At 38.3% G+C, this 22,999-nt stretch overlaps 1 non-coding gene across 1 annotated transcript; it reads right to left on the reverse strand.

Annotated features, from left to right (window-relative positions):
• Positions 1-19,322: 19,322 nt before the first annotated feature.
• Positions 19,323-19,394, reverse strand: TRNAC-GCA. The gene has a single exon. It is a non-coding gene; the product is annotated as a tRNA-Cys (tRNA).
• Positions 19,395-22,999: the final 3,605 nt, after the last annotated feature.

Below are 22,999 nucleotides of genomic sequence, written 5' to 3' on the forward strand. Positions count from 1 at the left end.
GATAATAAAAGTTGTTTGAAAAATTAATTGTGTTGATATCTGTTAATATGTCTTCCATAGAAAGCATGCCCTAACCTCCCTGTCCATCACCATCTCCCGGGAATTCACTCAGACTCATGTCCATCGAGTCCGTGATGCCATCCAGCCATCTTGTCCTGGTCGTCTCCTTCTCCTCCTGCCCCCAATCTCTCCCAGCATCAGAGTCTTTTCCAATGAGTCAACTCTTCGCATGAGGTGTGCGAAGTACTGGAGCTTCAGCTTTAACATCGCTGCAATTCATGGGGGTCGCAAAAGAGTTGGGCACGACTGAGCGACTGAGCTGAACTGAACTGAAACTGCCTATTATTGTTATTGAATTATACAGGTTATTAGCAGCTTTGAGCTTTATGTTTTTGCAATAGATTCTTTCTGGTGGGAGTGCCAATGAACAATGAAAAGATCCTGAGTCATGTTAAAGAAGAAGATAGCAAGGGCTTAAAAGATCTATATTCCATGATATTCTTGAGCCATAGTCATGGAGTTTAAGAATCACAGTATAGTCACTTGGCTTGGTCTTTGCTTTTTATATGTAAGGAGAGCGAGAGACGTTTCATGCCATTCTACATTCCGAGGGATATTTTGGCTTCGTAGTAACTGAATACAAGAAATTAGTTTAAATTCATTTTAAAAAGCCTGTATTGTACTAGATCATCTTGAACTTACTCTTTGTTGATACCTACTCTCTGTACTCTTCCTGTTAGCCGTGTCACTGTCTTTGAGCTCTGCACTCAGCAAGTGTTTGCAGAGTAAACTTTCTTCCAGACTACCTGCTCCCAACCATAATCAGGGTCAGAAGATATTATCTTCCTCTACTTTTAACCTCTGAAGAAGTTACAGGAGCATTTCATAGAGCTGTAACACTTAAAGATGGGATAATCCAGGGAAATATAGTTATCAGCTTGACACTTCTTTCTCGATGCTTCCTGTCTCCTACTCTATTTTTCCACTAACTTCTGCTTCATCTTGTCACTATTGCTGTGTAAATCCCAGAAGAGAAGATTTATGTAGAAATCTAGATTTGATGAGAACTGGTATGAATGGGTCAACTACCCAAAAACTTAGACCCTAAAACTATTGTTTCAAATAGCATTTATTTTATTCATTAAAAAAGGTGTGAATTATACCACTATCTAATATGTATCAGGCAAGTGGAATCTGTGATGAACATGAGTAGTTGGGTGTAAAGATACATATCCAAATTTCTCTGTAAAATAGGCTTAATATGAATTTTGCATGTAAAATTTGAAATTCTGTATACTTTTCAATTATTGTATACCTGGAAGTTCTGCCATCCTTGGGTTCAAAACAATATATGAATTTTCTGTATTTACAGATGTTAGAAACAGGCTGTGTGCCAGTGTGAGCATGCCGTACACATCCTCCTTTCTCTGTGGGCTTGCTGTCTCTTCCTGCCCATGCTACTTCCCTTAGCTGGCTACATGTGTGTACCGCCTCCCTGTTTGGCTGGGTACTGTGGTAAGTTCCTATTATGTCACCATAAGTAGCTATTATGTATTCTCATGCCCTCTGACTTGTCTTTCATCCTGGTCTTTATTTTTTCTACACAGTGCAGTCTTGCAGGAGTAACAAAGGGCATGTAGATTTTTGGATATACAATTTTTTCTTTCTTTTTGGTTATTCCAGTTTTTTCAATTATAATATAATGTTATGAGGTTTAAAGTTCTTTTTCATTTGGGTAATATTCCTTCTTTGTGTGTGTTGTGTGTTTTATTCACCACAGAATATAGGAAGACAATGTGAATAGGCCCCAGACCAACGTACTACTGCATTAGGAAACTAATTAAGGTAACAAAATAATGCCATATTTGTATTTGAAGAATGCTGTTTGCTCTTAATTAAAGCTAAATAAAATTTTGTTTTGAGACTTCTTATGTTTTCTAGAAAACAACTTACAAGTTACTTTTCTGTATCTTCTTGCCTTTCATATAGTTTTCCCACTCATTGGCAACAGTCCTATTCTGCTTACTTATATTTGCTTCTTTGTTTTCTTTGTTCTTTACCTTAATCTATTGACTAAATTATGCTATTTTCTTTACAATATCCTTTTGGATTTTGTTTTTCTGGTGAAGTCAAACATCTGAGCAGGTTCAGATGAATCTAGTTTATGCCAGTAGCTGCATAGCTGATTTACTGTCCTTCACCTTAGCTTACAGGCCTATATTAAATCATTATTTGGAATAACTACTTTGATTTTTGTAGTTTACAAAGCAGTGGTATCTCCCATGTGTCTTTATTCATCAAATACAAGTTAGTTGATCATAGTCCATCAGACTTCTTTCCTGTTTGGCTCACTTCTTCTTTACACAGCCCAGCCACTTTCATTGATTTTTACTTTCTGGTTTGTATACATTGCCCCAAATTCTTGAGTATATTATTAATCATAAACAGCCACTCTGCATCCTCAGTCACCTTTAAAAATTCAATTGTATCCTAGAGTCTTTTCTAAAGCATTTATTGAAAAACAAGTTTGAGACCTTTCTCTCTTAATTTCAAACTGACTAGTTCATTTCTGATGGCTGTATGTAAGGTGTGTATGTAGGAAAATTACTTTGTCCAGTAGTCTTCATATTTAAATAGTAAACTAGGAAACAGTTTAGGACAAAGGGCTAAGTCTGCAAATGGTAAAAAGGATTAAGAATTGAAAAAACAGAATTTCTTTTTAGCCTCTACCACTGGTTCCAGATAGGAAAAGGAGTCCGTCAAGGCTGTATATTGTCACCCTGCTTATTTAACTTAGATGCCAGAATACATCATGAGAAACGCTGGGCTGGAAGAAGCACAAGCTGGAATCAAGACGCCGGGAGAAATATCAGTAACCTCAGATATGCAGATGACACCACCCTTATGGCAGAAAGTGAAGAGGAACTAAAAAGAGCCTCTTGATGAAAGTGAAAGAGGACAGTGAAAAAGTTGGCTTAAAGCTCAACATTCAGGAAACTAAGAACATGGCATCTAGTCCCATCACTTCATGGGAAATAGATGGGGAAACAGTGTCAGACTTTATTTTTTGGGGCTCCAAAATCACTGCAGATGGTGACTGCAGCCATGAAATTAAAAGACACTTGCTCCTTGGAAGGAAAGTTATGACCAACCTAGACAGCATTGTAAAAAGCAGAGACATTACTTTGTCAGCAAAGGTCCGTCTAGTCAAGGCTATGGTTTTTCCAGTAGTCATGTATGAATGTGAGAGTTGGACTATAAAGACAGCTGAGCACTGAAAAATTGATGCATTTGAACTGTGGTGTTGGAGAATACTCTTGAGAGTCCCTCGGACTGCAAGGAGATCCACCCAGTCCATCCTAAAGGAGATCAGTCCTGAGTGTTCATTCAAAGGACTGATGTTGAAGCTGAAACGCCAGTGCTTTGGCCACCTGATGCAAAGAGCTGACTCATTTGAAAAGACCCTGATACTGAGAAAGAATGAGGGCAGGAGGAGAAGGGATGATAGAAGATGAGATGATTGGATGGCATCACTGACTCAGTGGACATGTTTGGGTAAACTCTGCGAGTTGGTGATGGACAGGGAAGTCTGGCGTGCTGCAGTTCATGGGGTTGCAAAGAGTTGGCCATGACTGAGCGACTGAACTGAACTGAGCTGTAGCTAAAGCTTCAATATTTTGGCCACCTGATGGGAAGAGCCAATTCATTGGGAAAGATTGAGGGCAGGAGAAGAGGAGGGCGACAGAGGATGAGATGGTTGGATGGCATCATTGACTAAAATGGACATGAGTTTGAGCAAAGTCCGGGAGATAGTGAAGGACAGGGAATCCTGGCGTACTGCAGTCATGTCGTTGCAAAGAGCTGGACACGACTGAGTGACTGAACAACGTTAGGCATAAGTCATTTTACTTTTTCACAGATAGAAATCTGTGAAACTAGGATAGTATCTGTCCTTAAAGTTTCTCTATTTCTGGTTTTTATGAAAAGTGATTACTATTACTGCTGTAATACTTATGTAGTAGTGGTTTCTGGACTAATTGATATAAATTAAGGAATTAACAGCATAAAGATGACATGTAAATCTGTGGAGATGAATGAGACCACCTAAGGGCAAGAGATAGTATTACTAGACGGGAGTAGAGTACTTGGTAGCACATCTTAAGGAATCTTAACACTCTGGATGGAGGAAGAGGAGTCTCAAAGTAAGACCGCTGGACTTTTACACTGTAAAGTAAAACTGTTGGCTGAGTACAGAAACCAGGAGAGATGGTATTACCAAATCTAAGAGGAGAGAAGAGTGTTAGGATAAGGAGAGATTGTTATATATTGATGAGATGTCAAGTACCATTAAACAGGGATGTGTACGTTGTTTTTGGCAGCATGAAAGTTCTTGGTGACCTTGACTGGATAAATTTAAGCAGAGTGGTGGGAATGGAAGCTGTATTGTAATAGGTTAGAATGTATTTAAGATGTATGTAAGAGGAGAAAACATTTGAGAAGGGACATTTTGAGGGAGAACATATGAATGGAGCAGTAATTGGAAGGGAGTTGCTGATGGACAGGGAAACACAGCGTGTTGCATTCCATGGGGTTGCAAAGAGTCAGACACGACTGAGCTACTGATCTGAACTGGGCTTAAGGGATGTTTGTTTCATAGATAGATAATAAGGTGGAGAATACTTTTCTGAATTGATGATATCCATGATTGCTTTATATGTTAATTAAGCTGAGACTTGATAGCTACAAAATATTGAGAGATAATTAAATAAATAGATTTGGTTTGAATCATTGAATGTGAACTCTCATTTTTCCTTCAAAACATATTTTCCTAAGTAAGTTCATCAACTTAATATATGTAGTATTAGTGTGTTACACATTTTAAAAGAAAGATTTTTTTTCCCAGTTAATTTACTATTGTCAGTCATCGAATATCTCGAGTCCTACTGTGTGTCAGTTAATTGGAGTGTAATTCTGTGATTCTTCCTAAACTAGGTTCTGAATTGGAAATAGACTGAAGAATTAGGAATCGAAATGTTAGCTTTTCAGATGGTAAGGTTGTATTAAAGAACCTAGCTTGTAACTGAGGCCAAAATAAAGACAGTATCACTCTGAATTGAACTTGGCAACCTATCAAAGACAAAGCAGCTGGAGCAGCAGGCCTCTTCTAATAAACAAGGAAACTTTACTACCTATTACTGTGGTTTGTTATTGAAACATTGGACCATCTAGGCAGGATGAGTGGTAGGCTTGGACATGCATGAAAAATGACCTTTAAAACATTAATCTGTTCTCCTAGGAACAACTATCAGGATGCTGCCAATACCAGTCATTCTTCTTTCCTTTGGTAGGATGAATAAGGTGTAGAAAAAAGGGCAAAAGCTCCTTCAAGAATACTTCTCCTAGAGTATTGGGAGAGGTGGGAATTGTGAGTTGGATAAAAAGACTAATTACTACACTAGGAATTATCTGCTTTTAAAGATTCACAGTTATGAGGGATGTAAAGTATTAGAGTTGGCATAGAGTAGAGAGCAATTATTTGAAGAATCTGAAATGACTAGACTTGAAAGGATTGAGTGAAAGTAGGGGTTGCAGACTTCCTTTGTAAAGGGCTAGATGTTAACATTTTAGGCCTGGTGGGCCATGTGGTCTTTATTGCAACTGCTCAGCTCTTCTGTTCTAGTGAAAAGTTCAGTTCAGTCGCTCAGTCAAATCTGACTCTTTGCGACCCCATGGACTGCAGCACTCCAGGCCTCCCTGTCCATCACCAACTCCTGGAGTTTACTCAAACTCATGTCCGGTTGATGCCATCCAACCATCTCATCCTCTGTTGTCCCTTTCTCTTCCTGCCTTCAATCTTTCCCAGAATCAGGGTCTTTTCAAATGAGTCAGCTGTTCATATCAGGTGGTCAAAGTATTGGCATTTCAGCTCCAACATCAGTCCTTCGAATGAACACTCAGGACTGATCTCCTTTAGGATGGACTGGTTGAATCTCCTTGCAGTCCAAGGGACTCTCAAAAGTCTTCTCCAACACCACAATTCAAAAGCTTATAGTCCAACTCTCACATTCATACATGACTACTGATAAAACCTTAACCTTGATGAGACAGAGCTTTGTCGACAAAGTAATGTCTCTGCTTTTTACATTGCTGTCTAGGTTGGTCATAACTTTCCTTCCAAGGAGCAGGTGTCTTTTAATTTCATGGCTGCAGTCACCATCCACAATGAATTTGGAGCCCCCCAAAATAAAGTCTGACACTGTTTCCCTATCTATTTGCCGTGAAGTGATGAGACTGTATACCATGATCTTAGTTTTCTGAATGTTGAGCTTTAAGCCAACTTTTTCACTCTCCTCTTTCACTTTCATCAAGAGGCTCTTTAGTTTTTCTTCACTTTCTGCCATAAGGGTAGTGTCATCTGCATATCTGAGGTTATTGATATTTCTCCTGGCAATCTTGATTCCAGCCTGTGCTTCTTACAGCCCAGCGTTTCTCATGAAGTACTCTGTATCTAAGTTAAATAAGCAGGTTGACAGTATATAGCCTTGATGTACTCCTTTTCCTATTTGGAACCAGTCTGTTGTTCCATGTCCAATTCTAACTGTTGCTTCCTGACCTGCATACAGATTTCTCAAGAGGCAGGTCAGGTGGTCTGGTATTCCCATCTCTTTCAGAATTGTCCACAGTTCATTGTGATCCACACAGTCAAAGGCTTTGGCACAGTCAATAAAGCAGAAATAGATGTTTTTCTGCAACTCTCTTGCTTTTTCAATGATCCAGCGGATGTTGGCAATTTGATCTCTGGTTCCTCTGCCTTTTCTAAAACCAGCTTGAATATATGGAACTTCACAGTTCACGTATTGCTGAAGCCCGGCTTGGAGAATTTTGAGCATTACTTTACTAGCGTGTGAAATGAATACAATTGTGTGGTAGTTTGAGCATTGTTTGGCATTGTCTTTCTTTGGGATTGGAATGAAAACTGACCTTTTCCAGTCCTGTGGCCACTGCTGAGTTTTCCAAATGTGCTGGCATATTGAGTGCAGCACTTTCACAGCATCATCATTCAGGATTTGAAATAGCTCAACTGGAATTCCATCACCTCCACTAGCTTTGTTCGTAGTGATGCTTCCTGAGGCCCACTTGACTTTGGACTCTAGGATGTCTGGCTCTAGGTGAGTTATCACACCATCATGATTATCTGGGTTGTGAAGATACAGTTCTTCTGTGTATTCTTGCCATCCCTTCTTAGTATCTTCTGCTTCTGTTAGGTCCATACCATTTCTGTCTTTTATTGAGCCCATCTTTGCATGAAATGTTCCCTTGGTATTAATTTTCTTGAAGAGATCTCTAGTCTTTCCCATTCTGTTGTTTTCCTCTATTTCTTTGCACTGATCACTGAGGAAGGCTTTCTTATCTCTCCTTGCTATTCTTTGGAAATCCACATTCAAATGGATATAGCTTTCCTTTTCTCCTTTGCTTGTTGCTTCTCTTCTTTTCACAGCTATTTGTAAGGTCTCCTCAGAAAACCAATTTGCATTTTTGCATTCTTTTTCTTGGGGATGGTCTTGATCCCTGTTTCCTGTACAATGTCACGAACCTCTGTCCATGGTTCATCAGGCACTCTATCAGATCTAGTCCCTTAAATCTATTTCTCACTTCCACTGTATAATCCTAAGGGATTTGATTTAGGTCATACCTCAATGGTTAGTGATTTCCCTTACTTTTTTCAATTTAAGTCTGAATTTGGCAATAAGGAGTTCATGATCTGAGCCACAGTCAGCTCCTGGTCTTGTTTTTGCTGACTGTATGTATAGAGCTTCTCCATCTTTGGCTGCAAAGAATATAGTCAATCTAATTTCGGAGTTGGCCATCTGGTGATATCCATATGTAGGATCTTCTCTTGTGTTGTTGGAAGAGGGTTTTTGCTATGACCAGTGCTATCTCTTGGCAAAACTGTATTAGCCTTTGCCCGGCTTCATTCTGTACTCCCAAGGCCAAATTTGCCTGTTACTCCAGGTGTTTCTTGACTTCCTACTTTTGCATTCCAGTCTGCTATAATGAAAAGGATATCTGTTTTGGATGTTAGTTCTAGAAGGTCTTGTAGGTCTTCATAGAACTGTTCAACTTCAGCTTCTTCAGCATTACTGGTTGGGGCATAGACTTGGATTACCGTGATATTGAATGGTTTGCCCTGTAAACGGACAGAGATCATTCTGTCGTTTTTGAGATTGCATCCAAGTACTGCATTTCAGACTCTTTTGTTGACTATGATGGCTACTCCTTTTCTTCTAAGGGATTCTTGCCCACAGTAGTAGATATAATGGTCATCTGAGTTAAATTTACCCATTCCAGTCCATTTTACGTTGCTGATTTCTGAAATGTCGATGTTCACTCTTGCCATCTCCTGGTTGACCATTTCCAATTTGCCTTGCTTCATGGACTAACATTCCAGGTTCCTATGCAGTATTGTGCTTTACAGCATCGGACCTTGCTTTTATCACTAGTCACATCCACAACTGGGTATTGTTTTCGCTTTGGCTCTGTCTCTTTATTCTTTCTGGAGCTATTTTTCCACTCTTCTCCAGTAGCATATTGGGCACTTAGCAACCTGGGGAGTTCATCTTTCAGTGTCCTATCTTTTTGCCTTTTCATACTGTTCATGGGGTTCTCAAGGCAAGAATACTGAAGTGGTTTGCTATTCCCTTCTCCAGTGGACCACATTTTGTCAGAACTCTCCACCATGACCCATCCATCTTGGGTGACCCTACACAGCATGGTTTAGATTCATTGAGTTAGGCAAGGCTGTGGTCCATGTGATTAGATTGGTTAGTTTTCTGTGATTGTGGTTTCAGTCTGTCTGCCCTCTGATGCGCTCTCAGTGCCTACTGTCTTACTGGGGTTTCTCTTACCTCTTACCTTGGACATGGATATCTCTTCTAGTGCAAAAGCAGTGTGTAACTAACTGAGCATGGTGTGGTCCAAAAATAAAATTACTTAGAAAAGTAGGCAGATTTGACATACTGGCTATAGTTTGCTGATCCTTAAGTTAGATGATCCAGCTGGAAAGTTGGGTGGAAGGAACAGGTTGAGGGATAGTGTAAGCAAAGATATAAAAATCTAAACAGTGTATATTCTGAAAATATTCAGCACTCTAGTAATCATTGGAGTACAGGATGGAAGTTGGAAATAGGATTGAAAGTATAAATTATGGTGTCTATAAGGAGGAAATTATGAGCATTTGAGGTTTTTTTTTTTTAATGGGTGATAAACATGATCATATAAATCAACTGATTTTCACTTTGGACATCTATTGGTTCAGGTTTGAGGGGTTTTTTGTTTGTAATAGTTTTAAGAAGCTCAAATCAAAGCAGCCCATTTAAGTCAAAGCTGGGAAAATAAGCAGTTTTCATTGAAGATATTGGATTGCTGAAATACTCTCAAATAACACCCTTTTTTTTGGCCTGGGTTCTTAACAACTTGAAAATTAAAACAAGGAGAAAGATGGAAGCAGAATATCACTTTTATTAATGACAGAAGGCAGATGAGAGAGATAACTTGGTGGAAAATTTGGGTTCTGGCATAGGGCTTTCCTTGTAATTCAGATGACTAAGAATCTGCCTGCAGTGCAGGTGACCCTGGTTTGATTCCTGGGTCAGGAAGATCCCCTGGAGAAGGGAGTGGCAACCACTCCAGTATTCTTGCCTGGAGAATTCCACGGACAGACCACAGGTTTGCAAAGAGTCGGACAGAACTGAGCAGCAAACACATAAATATGCCTATTTATCTACCGAGTCCTAGGCATACCAGGGATGCAGATAGAATATGAGCTCTTTGCAGGTATTTTCTCTCAATAGCTGCATCCAAGGGTCTACTCAGTTATTCTTTACAAAATCACCAATGAGATTAGTCACTTTATTTCCCTACGAGTAAAGAAAGTCTGAGATTGTGCAGATGCCACATCCTTCCTCATAGAAGTAGGGAGCAAGTATCTGGGCATAAGTATACTGAAAACAGTACAATTGTCATTATACTGAAAACACGTCAAACTTATATATTCAAAATACTTTTTAAAGAATATTTATAAAGTCGGTAGAGTTTTATTTATTTAATGAACTAGCTTTTGCTACAAGCTTTTGTAAGATATTTAAATAGAATGCATATTTGTCTAGAAAAAGATAATACTGTCTTATTTATCAATTTTCAATTGACTTTTCAAATTTAGAAGGAATTAATGTAAAGGAATAGGCCATTGTTTCTTTAAGAAAATTTGGATACTTTGACAAATAGATTACCCTTTTATTTAGCTTGAATTATGGGTGCTTATGCAGTTTATTTACTGGTATCACTTTTTGTTTTTAAAATGTCATCAGTTATTCTTCCTTTTTCCCTTCTTGTCCTTTTCTGAACATTTTAGTACTGAAACCATCAGGTGGAACCAAACAAAGGTAGGTGTCCACTCTGGTTAAGATATGTCTGGGGCAGGGGCAGGGGCACGTCCTCTTGAAAGGTGGGATGTCAGAGCCTGCCAGGGATAAGAAGGGTCCCCATGTGCGATAATGGAACTGGAGGCATGAGGAGCAATCTGCATAGGAGGGCACACTAGTGTAAGGTTTTGGAGCTAAGCAGGGTCAAATTGGTATTTGTGAAGGAGAGTAGCCTGGTACAGGGTAAGAGGGTGAGGAGGGCATCTACTTGGAGGTGATGGGGGCCAGTGGGGGCAGCAGACAGGCGTCTGTGTAGGAGGGTAGCCTAGTATGGGTGTATTGTGCCTCAAGTTGGGTGAGATGGGAGTCTGTGTTTGCAGGCATCCCAGTGCAAGATCAGAGCCTGAGGGTGGGGAGAGGAAGACATCCTAGTGGAGGGTCAGCTGTGTATGGGATGTTAGTAGCTAAGCAAGATGAGCATATTCTTTTAGGAGTGCCAAGCACGAGGAATAGCAGCCTGAGCAAGGTGGAGAGGTTTTACTCATGGAGGAGGTGTGCGGGTATTGTGGCAAAAAGGGGTGAAGAGAGCATCTGTGTGGGGATGGAGAAGCAGCCACAATGGGAGACTGGTAACATAGGGAGACTGGTCCAGAAAGTAACGTTAAGGATAATGGGAGCCAGGCATCTCAGGGTCTGAGAACAGAGTTACTGTTACGGAAGCTGGGAAATACTAGAATGCTTTCCATATTGTTGAACTGGAAAAGAGATGTTGGTGTGAATTCATGGTTTGTATTATATATAGATATAGAATATAGAAATATATACTTATGCCCTAAATTGTTCTCTGAGAAGGGGCCTAGGAGCAGTGACACCTCAGTAGCAATGAGCATGATGCTTCATTGTTAATTTCCTGGTTTTATAACAAATGGCTATATTTGTAAGAGAATGCCTTCCTAGAAATAGTTATTAAAGAATTCAAGAGTGATGGGTTATCATGTAGGCCATTTACTCTCAAGTAGTTGGAAAAGTAACAGTTTTTACCATACTTCAAACATTTAATTGTTACAAATAAAAATAAATACTTAAAAGCAATGCCATTCATCTAAATACTACATTCTGTTAAGTAAGTCACTTTTAGTGTTTGAAACTTGTCTAAGACTTTTCATCTAGAAAATAATGAAGATAGAATTAGCAAATCTAATCCTTCCTGCTTCCTGATGCATTTAAAACATTAGTACTAGAACTGTGTTCTTTATTTCAAAACTTTGAATTTAGAAGTAAGGAGAAATATTCTGGGTTTAGACATTCTTGTCCCTTTGTTCTTAGCTCTGGAATAAGAGAGAACCAGGAGCTTCTGTATTTGAATGTACATATCAAAGTTAAGGGTTCCCTTAGAATGGGTTAGTTTTAATATCCCCAGATTTCTCTCTTGGCTTTAACATTGGGAATAGGGGAGACAAGAGCATGGAGTTAGTGGGGCAAGGGTTTTCCCTAGCATAGATTGTCAATATATAAGTTTTAGTCTTGATGTTAAACAGTTAACCCTCTATCCCAATTCCAAGAATGATGGCCATCCTCTTTCCATCTCTTTTGAACTTTTCCCAAGAATGGCAAATGATCAAATAGAAATAGCTGATGACAATTTATTATTTCATTTTAACTTATGTTCCCCTATACCTGTTTAGAGTATAGGAAAGTCATGCCCTAGTAAAATATATGTTTGGGTTTTTCTGTTTTTTTTTTTTTTTTAAACACACTCATAGTATGGCATCAGTCTGGTCTTTACTTATTTTTTTCCTTTGCCTTATTATTTAACCTTTTAACATTTCTAGCATAGATATAAGTTATATGTTTCCCTATGACTGCATATTAGCTTGCTTACTTTGCTTATCTTACTGAACTAACCTTTCTTCTCAGTCAGAACCCTCAGGTGCTTTCATCTTTCACAGAGTGAGTTTTTGCTGACTCTCTCATTCTTTAGACCTGTTCTAAAATTGTTCTTTTATTTTTTATCAAGAGTAATTAGATTTTCAGTGTTGAAGGAAGCATAGCCATATGCTGTAATCTTTTCATACATTCCTTTTCTCTTCATAACTTTTTTCAGTAAATATTTATGGGCCAGACATTGTGCTCAATGACTCAGATATGTTAGATTGTCTTCGCATAGTCTTGCAGTGAAAACAAGTCTCTCCTACTCTAAAGAATGATAAATACTATAATAGAAGTTTATACAATATTAAAGTTGTGGTATAGAGAAGAGAAATTAAATTTCTTTGTACGTGTCCAGGAATGATTGTGGGACTTGAGAAGGGAACTAGAAGCTAAATCACGGAGAAATACCTAAGCAGTATATGACAGTAATTATTGTTATTTTAAATTGTTTTACTGTTCATTAGGCATTAAATGCTTAATTATAGTACAATTCATTTGATTTTCACAACATAAGTAGGAACTATTTTTATTATCCCCACTTTACAGATAAAGAAGTTGAGTAACTTGTAGGTAGTAGAAGACCATTGCAGGATTTTAAAGCATGGGAGTGATGTAGTTTAATTTGTGGTTTTGATGGCTCAGATGATAAAGAATCTGCCTGCAGTGAGGGAGACCTGGATTCAATCCCTGAGTTGGGAAGATCCCCTGGATGAGGGCATGGCAACCCACTCTAGTGTTCTTGCCTGGAGAATCCCTTGGACAGAGGAGCCTGGTGGGCTACAGTCCATGGGGTCACAAAGAGTTGGACACAACTGAGCGACTCAGCACAACACAGCTGCCAGTAGAAGATCAATCAGAGGAATGTCGGGATAGCCCAACCAAGAAATTATGAGGGTCTGAAATAAGAGTAGTGGTAGAAACAGAGAAGGAAGAAGAATTCAAAAGATACGAAGCATTAAAATCAGTAGATTTTAGTCATAGATGAGCTGTGGGCATATAGAAAGAGGAAGATTAAGGAATCATTTCCAGGCTTGTGTTTAAAAGGTTTAATTGGATCGTGAGACCATTATCCAGATGGAACATAGAGCAGTTTTCATATTTGCGATAGTAGAGTCAGTATATAGGTGTATCAGTTTCTAGGATCAACCATTAGGATGTGCTAGTTTGCCTTAAGCCAGTAGTTGCAAAAGTATTTACAACAAGAACTCTAAGGAAACCAGTCATACAGTGGAATATAGTAGAGTATAAATTCTGATCTTTCTTAGCTCAGAACTGCTGCTGCAGGAATGATGTGGCACCTCTGCATTCTTGTGTTCTTAACATTTGTAGGTCCAGGGGTAGCTTTGGACCTTGATTATTATTGGGTGTGGTGTTTTGTCCCCCCCCTCACCCCCTGCAACTTTATCCCTTATTGTGTGTCAGGAAAATAAAGAATAGACTTAACCTAGATAGACTTACTCATTTTAAGGTTTTGTTGTTGTTGTTGTTAGGCACATATCTTTATAATAAGTACAAGTAATTTGGAAAGACTACCTCAAGTCAGTTTTCACCAATTGTGTCAAATAGAGCAGAGTAAATGTAACATGGTTCACTGTAGGTTTTAGACTTCCATAGCTGAAATATATAATGATTACTTCTTTAAACAAAATCCTACACATTTTCTTGTGACCCTCACTTTCTCTCTTCCCAGTCACTCGCCTGTCTCAATTTTTGATTTCTTTCTCCACTTGTATGTCTTTCAGGTATCATAAATAAGACATAGTCTAAGACTGAACTATTGATCTCCCTCTACCAAATACCAAAGCTGTTCCTTTTTTTTTTTTTTTTATACCTAGTTTCACAAGTCAGAAGGTCATCTTTCACCTACTCTGCATCTCCACTCTTATACCCAGTTATTATTTATTATGCTTCCAAATACATCTTAAGTCCATTCTTTTCCCTCTCTTTCCATTCCAGTCTAAGTCATCCTTGCTTTTGTTTGCCTGGATTACTGCACAAAGTCTTAGTTTCCCCTCTTCTGTTCTGAATCTTTTTAGTTTAACCTTCTACCCTACAAACAACAATCTGATGAAATATTTGCTCTATTTTCAACCCAATGATGCCTTCCTTTTTCATCAGAGGCAAAAGCAAAAGGTTTGCTTTTGTGGCAGTTTGATATATTCTGTTTTGTTTTTTTTTTTTAAATATTTATTTATTTGTTTGTGCCAGCTCTTAGTTATAGTATGTGGCATCTTTAGTTGCAACGTGGAAACTCTCAGTTGCAGCATGTGGGATCCAGCTCCCTGACCAGGGATGAACCTGGTCCCCCTACATCGGGACCACAGAGTCTTGGCCGCTGGGCCATCAGGCAAGTCCTGTGTTGTGTTTTTTTGAAAATTACAGCATGCCCCGAAGTCCCAGGTTGGCAGAAACCATGAGAGTATAGAAATTGACCTGAAGCTGGATTGTGAATGTTTTTCTCCCCAAGGATTTAGTCCTTATTCTGATGTTTCATTGGGTGTTAATTGACATTTTTGTTAGTTAGCTTTTAAGTGGTAAAGTTCACAGGAATGCCACTTTCCAAATTCTACCCGGGCTTCTCTGGTAGCTCCACTGGTAAAGAATCCGCCAGCAATGCAGGAGACCCCAGTTCAGTTCCTGGATTGGGAAGATCCCCTGGAGAAGGGATGGGCTACCCACTCCATATTCTTGAGCTTCCCTGGTGGCTCAGATGGTGAAGAATCCTTCTGCAGTGTGGGAGACCTGGGTTCGATCCCTGGGTTGGGAAGATCCCCTGGAGGAGAGCATGGCAACCTACTGTAGTATCCTTGCCTGGAGAATCCCCGTGGACAGAGGAGCCTGGTGGCCTACAGTCCATGGGGTCGAAAAGAATTGAACATGACTGAGTGACTAAGCACAGCACAGCAGCACTGTTGCAGATCTCTGTTTTATACCAAACCTCTGCAAATACTGATTACTCTTTCTTTGGGGAAATAAAAGTAGCTTTCCCGGGAGAATATTTGAAATCTTCGGTATAATTTATAAGAATCATTATGGGAAATTTTAAATATATAGAAAAGAAAGCATAATGAATCCCCATATTTCTGTGACCCAGCTTTAACAATAGTATTGTTAAAATTTTCATTAGGACAAAACATTTTGTATGTTGGTTATGTGAATGCAGCAATCAGTCCATTCCATGTTCTAATGTGAACAAAGCCAGATTACACATTTTTTGTGGTACTTGTGGATTTAAATGCCAGAGTTGTGAAAAATGTCATGACATTTATCATATCTTACTGCTTGCTTTTAGGCTTAATATAAACTATATTTGATTCCTTTTGATTTTGTTATGAGCCAGAAAAAGTGAGTTCTAGATCCCGGAAATTTACTTATTTCTTCTCTTCCCTCTCATCTCCTCTCCTCTCCTCTCCCTCTTCCATCCCCTGCTGTCTTTTTGTTTACTTTTAAATGACTGTAAAACCATAAACCATTGCTGCTTATGTCTTGGACCTATCTGACATTTTATATTAATCAAGCAAATCAAAGAAAATTCTCCTTATTAACAGATATATTGTGTATGTTGAAGAGCAGTTCATTGTTTTTCATCTTGTAGAACCACTGAATTAACAGAGAGATAGCTAATTTGTCAAAGAATCTCAGAGCATTCATCTTATTTGGTTGTTGCTGAAATAACAATAACTTACTAAAGGTGTTTTTACATTAGTGTTGAAAATTTGTTAACACATGATAATTTGATACTTAAAATTTGGTCATAAGTGTTTATTCAGATCCATATCAAATTAATTTATGACTTGGAAAATCTGAATTTTAGGAGATATGTATAAGTAGGGATATATAGAGGCATGAAGTGTTAGTCGCTCAGTTATGTCCTGTTCTTTGCTACCCCATTGACTGTAGCCCGCCAGGCTCCTCTGTCCATGAAATTCTCCAGGCAAGAGTACTAGACTGGGTGGCCATTTCTTTCTCCAGGGAATTTTCCCAACTCAGGGATCAACCCCAGGTCCCCTGCATTGCAGGAAGATTCTTTACCGTCTAAACCGCCAGGGAGCTACAGAGGCGTAGATGTTTAAGTATCTATCCACATATATGTATGATTTGTCATTAGTAATAACAATTGTGATGATTCCAGGAGACTTCTAAAAAATTATTTTTTAGCTTAATTTTAATGAATAGTTGAGAATGTCCTGTTGACATTTGTCTGCTTGAAGCTGCGCTGTGTGCATGCAGTTGCTCAGTTGTGTCTGACTTTTTGTGACCCTGTAGATGGTAGCCCTCCAGGATCCTCTGTCCATGGAATCTTCCAGGCAAGAATACTGGAGCAGGTTGCCATTTCCTGCTCCAGGGGATCTTCCTGACCCAGGGATGGAATCCACAGGGGTCTCCTCCTCTCCTGCGCTGTCAGACAGATTCTTTATCACTGAGTCACCAGGGAAGCCCCGTGCTTAAAGTTAGAATTGTAGGGAAAATATTAAGTTGAGACTTTTGTAGTAAATTATGAATTTTATTCTGTCACTTACTAATTTTGTAAGCTTTATAAAGTTATAAGCTATTCTTTTCAAAATAGCTTGTGTATTGATTTTCAGTCAGTCAGTTCAGTCGCTCAATCATCTCCAACTCTGCGACCACATGAATTGCAGCTCGCCAGGCCTCCCTGTCCATCACCAACTCCCGGAGTTCACTCAAACTCACGACCATCGAGTTGGTGATGCCATCCAGCCATCTCATCCTCGGTCGTCCCCTTCTCCTCCTGCCCCCAATCCCTCCTCAGCGTCAGAGTCTTTTCCAATGAGTCAACTCTTCGCATGAGGTGGCCAAAGTATTGGAATTTCAGTTTCAGCATCGTTCCTTCCAAAGAATACCCAGGACTGATCTCCTTTAGAATGGACTGGTTGGATCTCCTTGCAGTCAAGGGAACTCTGAAGAGTCTTCTCCAACACCACAGTTCAAAAGCATCAATTCTTCGGCACTCAGCTTTCTTCACAGTCCAACTCTCACATCCATACGTGACTACTGGAAAAACCATAGCCTTGACTAGACGGACCTTTGTTGGCAAAGTAATGTCTCTGCTTTTCAATATGCCATCTAGGTTGGTCAAGTCAGTGCTTTTTTCTTCCTTTCTGTTTGCTGGACCTTTCTGTATGATTTGTTGATAGCCTTTTCTTAACATCTTATTTTAAGCTTCACATCTTCTTTCCTTAGACAGTTTTCATAAACTCAAATGTGATCATTTTACCCTCTGTATAAAATTCCTCATTGGTTCCCCACCACCTTAGGATAAAGTAAAATATTTTAGGAAACCCTGTCATAACCTGCTATCTCTTTTCTTTAGCCTTTTTGTCATTACACCTTTATCACTACAGTCAAAGAACTGCATCAGTAGCACAGTTACAATAGTATAGTAATAGTTAACATTTATTAAACATCTATAACTATTTGTGCCAGATACGTGCTTTACACATATTCTGTCCTTTAATCCTACAGTAATCCTGAGTATAAGTTTCATACCTAAAATTTTACAGAAGGGTGATGTTGAACCCTTTTTGGATCAAGCACCGTGCCTTCAGGCTTTAGCATTTTTCCTCCTGGATTACCAATAACTGCTATTTTTTCTTTTTGTAAACTTTTGAAAGTATAACTATATAGAGAAAAGTATATGAATTATAAATTTAGAGTTCAGTGAACAAAGTGAATGTACTCTTGTAACCACCACCAGATGAAGAAATAAACACCCCAAAGTTGCCTGATAATCCCTCCCAATCATTAATCTATCCACCCTCAAACATGAATAGTATTCTGACTTCTTAATGCCATAAATTATAATTGTCTATTTTGGGAAACTCTGCCTGCAATGCGGGAGACCTGGGTTCAATTCCTGGGTTGGGAAGATCCTCTGGAAAAGGGAAAGGCTACCCACTCCAGTATTCTGGCCTGGAGAATTCCTCTGACTGTATAGTCCATGTGGGTCACAAAGAGTTGGATACGACTCAGTGACTTTCAGTTTCACTTGCTTAGATGGAATTATATAGCATTTATTCTTTGTGTATACCTTCTTTAACTTACTATCATTGTCAGATTCATTCTTTTGGCCTCCTATAGATATATTCATTTTCTTTGCTCTGTAATATTCTAATGTGTAAATCTGTGATAACATTCATCTATCATGAATATCACTGAAGAATTTTGGACTGTTTCCAGTTTACATTATTATAAACAGTATGGTTGACATTCTTAAACATTATACATTTTTAATTTTGATTCTACTCCTGGATTATTTTTGTTACATTTTAGCTAATTACATTTCATTTTTTCCAGGAAACGTTTCTTATTCTTTGCAAGTTTGTATTTGGAACCATTTTGTATGCATTGATAATCACTCTCTCTCTGTCTTATAAACATTTATGCTATCTTTCCCAGCAAGTAAAAAGTGTTTGTGTATGTGTGTCTGTGCATAAACGAAAAAATAAGTTTTCTCCCTGCTTTCTTGGCACCCACTAAGTACGTAAATAATTGTAGAGAGTGAGTTTTTCCAGTACATTCACCCTTTCATTGCTAAAAAATAAACATAAATTTAATGGAAATTGAGTAACATTACTGTGGTTTAGTTGCTAAGTCATGATCGACTCTTTTGTGACCCCATGAACTGTAACCTGCCAGGCTCTTCTGTCCATGGGATTTCCCAGGCAAGAGTACTAGAGTGGGTTGCCATTTCCTTCTCAAAGGGATCTTCTGGACCTAGAGATTGAACCCATGTCTCCTGCATGTCCTGCATTGCAAGCAGATTCTTTACTACTGAGCCATCAGGGAAGCCCAGTTTGATGTATGAAGTGAAGTGAAGTGAAGTGAAGTCACTCAGTCGTGTCCTACTCTCTGCGACCCCATGGATGGTAGCCTACCAGGCTCCACGATCCATGGGATTTTCCAGGCAAGAGTACTGGAGTGGGCTGCCATTTCCTTCTCCAGGGGATCTTCCCAACCCAGGGATCGAACCTGGGTCTCCTGTGTTGCAGACAGACACTTTACCGTCTGAGCCACTAGGGAAGTTTGATGTATAGATTTAACTTAAAACTGATTATTATCAAGTTGTGTTGAAATGTTTTCATTTGTCAGGCATTTGTGGTGTCCCTTTTGTAATTTTTATACCATACAGCTATCATGCAATATACCTTTGGAAATTTTCTTAAAATTTGTGGCACATTTGATAATTTTATTTGTGGTGAATGAAATTATACACTCTTTGAAAGTGGTGTTGTTTTGGACATAGCCAAAGACAAATGGAGCCAAGACAGTCATTTTACAAATAATGTATTCTATCAAGAGTGAGTTGAGACTGCAAGGAACATAGACTCTCCACTGCCCCTATCCTCTAGTGGCTTTGAAAACTTTTTTTTTTTTTTTGAACATAATTAAGTCACTGAATTCAGGTAGAGTTAAGTCATTGAAATAAGCCAGAGTTTATAGTATATTTTGCTTTTGAGTTTCTTGTGCCTTAAAAGCTGGTTACTTTTGCAAGTTACTTATCTTGTACCTAATTTATACTTGAAAGTTATTTCCTTAATTTGCAAGAGTGTTTTCTTTTTTATTTTTAGCCTTTTTCATCTTGAATTTGTTGCTTCAGAAATTAGCATTTTTATCTTTTTCTTTAACCACCATGCCATCAACACCTAACCCCCCAAGTTTAAAGATAAAGTGCCTTCTACCATCTTATTTCTCTCAGGTTCTCTTTGACTTTAGCACTCTTTTCTTGCCCATCTCAGGGATTCTATATAATGTTTATTGAGCTTGTCTACTTTTTGTTTTTTCTTTCCCATTAAACTATAAGGTGTTTAACACCTTAAGGCAGGTGTTTTTATTAGGAGTGTAACAAAAATATTGACTCTATGAAGACTTTGTCATGTGTTTTAGTCATCTCTAAAACACTGTATTTGCTACAAATGCTCGTTTTTACATTTGTAATCTTTCTTATTATTTAAAAACTCTGTACTTCTTCTTGAAAAACCTTTATGTTACACAGTGTAGATGGTCCTTCTATCCCTTCAGTCAGATTATCTGTCAGCTGCATTTTAGGTGAATTCAACTACCATTTATTAGATGAATCACTATGATAGATCCTAGGATTAATAAAAAGGCAGTAATGTTGTCTCTGTTGTCAAGTTGCTAACCATTCTCAATCAAGAAGAAAGAAGTCTCAAGTTAGTATGTGAACATACTTGGGAGAATGTGGTGCTAGTAACAGTGAATTCTGACAAGTAAGATTAGAAGACTCTTGATGGTACCGTTTGGACAGTATTTCTTGTATGCCAGATCTTTTACACATGAACAAACTGCTGCTTAATGTGGTTAATTACTCAGTTAGTTACAAAGTTGGAAGAAAATGTCTTAGGTTAGTTTGGAAGAATACTTGACAGATCCACAAAGTTGGGGGAAAGGCATTTCAGAAAGACAAGGAGAAGCTCAGATTTGTAAATAACTAATAGATTAGTTGTTTCTTATAAGTGGTGTATTAATTATGATGGAGTTGTATGAAATGAGGTTGGCTAATTGGCAGGGGCAGATCAGGGAAGGTCAATAATTTATCCTAGAATAGTTAGAATTCATAAGCAGTAGAGACCCATTGAAAAGTTTTAAGCAGAATTAGTATAGTTGTCTATTCTTTTAAATGGGTGAAAGTTGATTAGAACAGTGACTTGTGTGTCTATTATTAAAGAGCCTTGGTAATCATAGATACTCCTGTAAATTTCACGTTTTTTGTACTGCTAAGAGTAATGTTCAATAGAAATGAGTCTATAACACATTTACTGTTTGAAACCATAAAACTTTTTTCAATTGATAAATTATATCAGGGCTGCAAAAACTTAGAGTAATGTATATTCATGTACCTTCTATATTGGAGTTTCCAGGTGGCTAAGTGATGAAAGAATCCATGTGCTAGTGCAGGAGATGCAGGAGGCCTGGGTTCGATCCCTGGGTTGGGAAGATCCCCTGGAGGAGGAAGTGGCAACCCACTCCAGTATTCTTGCCTGGAGAATCCCATGGACAGAGGAGCCTGGTGGGCTGCAGTCCATGGGGTCACAGAGTCAGACATGACTACCCACACACACCACACGCCTTCTATCTGAAGAAATAAAACGTGGCAGATGAAGTTGAAATTCTTATCTGTCTTTTACCCATCCCATTCCCTTTCCTCCGTTCTGGAGGTATGTATTTTTCTTTTGCTGTCAGTTTTCTATAAAGCCTTCATAGTCTACTTTCTATAAGTTATTTCAATGTAAGAGTCAGATGTGCCTTCTGAGTCAGGTGTCTTTCATAAAAGTTGCACCTTGAGTTTTTGTGTGTTTGTTTTAAATGCTCAGCAAACCTTCTATTTAAAATTATCGTTTCTTCCTAAAGCATACTATTGTCCCATATATTCATTTGTATATGAACTTAAGTCGTTTTACCTATTAGGTTTGCTTAAAATGAAACATTATTGTGCTATAAAATATGAATTTTTTTTATTATAACTTAATAAGAGTAACTTACAAACTTAGTAAAAGATAAAGGGAAATAATATGAATAAAGCCCAGTCAGAATGTTTCCTGATAAGAAACCTGTACTCAGGTAAGAGTAAAATCTAGTTCAGGTAACTGAATTGTATATTTCTAGTTTCTGATTTGTTCAGCATTTATTTATTGATTTGTTGCATTTTATTAAGAAATTCAATTAATGCTGGATCACATCATTGACCCAATGGACATGAGTTTGAGCAAACTCTGGGAGATGGTGAAGGACAGGGAAGCCTGGCATGTTGCAGTCCATGGAGTCCACAAAGAGGTAGGACATAACTTAGCAACTGAACTCAACACATTAAGAAATTCTGTACAAATTAACTCTGTACCTAAAATGTATTGTTTTATTAAATGTTGAAAACAATAATTAAATCTTCAACATTTGAAATGTTGATGACATTCCAAATCTTAGAGAAGAAGGATTAGTGACTCAGAGAGGTTATATCATATGTCCAAGATCACATGGCTGGTATGGTGGCAAATTGAAGACTCCAGTGTGAATTTTAACTCCATTATCATTCTGTATTTATGGAGAGGGCAAAACAGACTCAGATATAAAAATCAGGGAATGCTAATAGCTTTTAATGAGAGGATGAGACCTTTTTTTCCCAACAATGACTAAGAAGCATTTAGATACAGTAAAATAATTATTTCTCATGTCAAATCAGTTTATGTTTAAGTCTCAAACAAGGTAGCTATTTATCTTATACATGTGGTTATTCTTAAGCAATGCTCAAAATTCTCCAAGCCAGGTTTCAATAGTACGGTGAACCTGTGAACTTCCAGATGTTCAAGCTGGTTTTTAGAAAAGGCAGAGGAATCAGAGATCAAATTGCCAAACATCCGCTGGATCATTGAAAAAGCAAGAGAGTTGCAGAAAAACATCTCTTTGTGCTCTACTAACTATGCCAAAGCCTTTGACTGTGTGGATCACAATAAACTGTGGACAGTTCTGAAAGAGATGGGAATACCAGACCACCTGACCTGCCTCTTGAGAAACCTATATGCAGGTCAGGAAGGCAACAATTAGAACTAGACATGGAACAACAGACTGTATATTGTCACCCTGCTTATTTAACTTAGATAGAGAGTACTTGG

Source organism: Capra hircus, unplaced genomic scaffold (genome assembly GCF_001704415.2).
Source record: "Capra hircus breed San Clemente unplaced genomic scaffold, ASM170441v1, whole genome shotgun sequence".
Classification (NCBI taxonomy): domain Eukaryota; kingdom Metazoa; phylum Chordata; class Mammalia; order Artiodactyla; family Bovidae; genus Capra; species Capra hircus.